Raw genomic sequence first — 1,733 nt, forward strand, 5'->3', positions numbered from 1 at the left:
TCCACACAGTGGAATATTATTTGGAACTAGAAAGAAATAAGCTATCAAGCCAGAAAAACCATAAAGAAAACTTAAATGCATATTATGAAGTGAAAAGACATCAATCTGAAAAGGCTACATTACTGAATGATTCCAACTCTATGACATTCTGGAAAAGGCACAATTATGGAACCAGTAGAAAGATCACTTGTTGCCAAAAGTTGGGGTTGGGGTTGGGAGAATGAATAGGCAGGTCACAGAGAATTTTTATAGGATGATAAAAATATATGATTATGTCGTTGGCAAAGCCCGAGTCCTGTCCTCTCGCTCTCCTCCCGGACAGCATGAGCTTCACCACTCGCTCCACCTTCTCCACCAACTACCAGTCCCTGGGCTCTGTCCCGGCGCCCAGTTACAGTGCCCTGCTAGTCAGCAGCGCAGCCAGCATCTATGCAGGAGCGGGGGGCTCTGGTTCCTGGATCTGCGTGTCCCACTCCTCCAGCTTCCAAGACATGGCAGCATGGGGCCCAGGGGCCTGGCAGGAATGGGAGGCATCCAGAATAAGGAGACCATGCAAAGCCTGAACAACCTACCTGGACAGAGTAAGGAGCCTGGAGACTGAGAACTGGAAGCTAGAGAGCAAAATCTGGGAGCACCTGAAGAAGGGACCCCAGGTCAGAGACTGGAGCCATTACTTCAAGACCATCGAGAACCTGAGGGCTCAGATCTTCGCAAATACTGTGCCTGCATCGTTCTGCAGATCGACAATGCCTGTCTTGCTGCGGCTGACTTTAGAGTCAAGTAGGAGACAGAGCTGGCCATGAGCCCATCTGTGGAAAGCAACATCCATGGGCTCTGCAAGGTCGTTGATGACACCAGTGTCACTCGGCTGCAGCTGGAGACAGAGATTGAGGCTCTGGAGGAGGAGCTGCTCTTCGTGAAGAAGAACCACGAAGAGAAAGTAAAAGGCCTACAAGCCCAGATTGTCAGCTCTGGGTTGACCACGGAGGCAGATGCCCCCAAATCTCAGGACCTTGCCAAGATCATGGCAGACATCTGGGCCCAATATGACAAGCTGGCTCGGACAAACCAACAGGAGCTGGACAAGTACTGATCTCAGCAGATTGAAGAGAGCACCACAGTGGTCACCATGCAGTCTGCCGAGGTTGGAGCTGCTGAGATGATGCTCACAGAGCTGAGATGACGCTCACGGAGCTGAGATGTACAGTTGGAGACTGACCTGGACTTCATGAGAAATCTGAATGCCAGTTTGGAGAACAGCCTGAGGGAGGTGAAGGCCCGCTACGTCATGCAGATGGAGAAGCTCAATGGGATTCTGCTGCACCTGGTGTTAGAGCTGGCACAGACCTGGGCAGAGGGACAGCACCAGGGCCAGGACTACCAGGCCCTGATGAACATCAAGGTCAAGTTGGAGGCTGAGATGGCTACCTACCACCGCCTGCTGGAAAATGGTGACGACTTCAATCTTGGTGATGCCCTGGACAGCAGCAAGTCTATGGAAACCATCCAAAGACCACCACCTGCTGGATAGTGGATGTCTGAGACCAACGACATCAAAGTTCTGAGACATTAAGCCAGCAGAAGCAGGGTACTCTTTGGGGAGCAGGAGGCCAATAAAAAGCTCAGAGGTCAAAAAAATATACTATGATGGTAGATATGTCATTGTTCATTTGTCCAAAAACTGTCCTTAGAATGTGCAACATGAAGAGTGAACTGTAATGTGAACTATGGAT

The 1,733-nt window shown here is 50.3% G+C and overlaps 1 pseudogene; it reads left to right on the forward strand.

Moving 5' to 3' along the window:
* Window positions 1-286: 286 nt before the first annotated feature.
* Window positions 287-1,531, forward strand: LOC105552521 (annotated as a pseudogene).
* Window positions 1,532-1,733: the final 202 nt, after the last annotated feature.

The sequence above is a fragment of the Mandrillus leucophaeus genome, unplaced genomic scaffold, assembly GCF_000951045.1.
Source record: "Mandrillus leucophaeus isolate KB7577 unplaced genomic scaffold, Mleu.le_1.0 Scaffold560, whole genome shotgun sequence".
In the NCBI taxonomy this organism is placed as follows: domain Eukaryota; kingdom Metazoa; phylum Chordata; class Mammalia; order Primates; family Cercopithecidae; genus Mandrillus; species Mandrillus leucophaeus.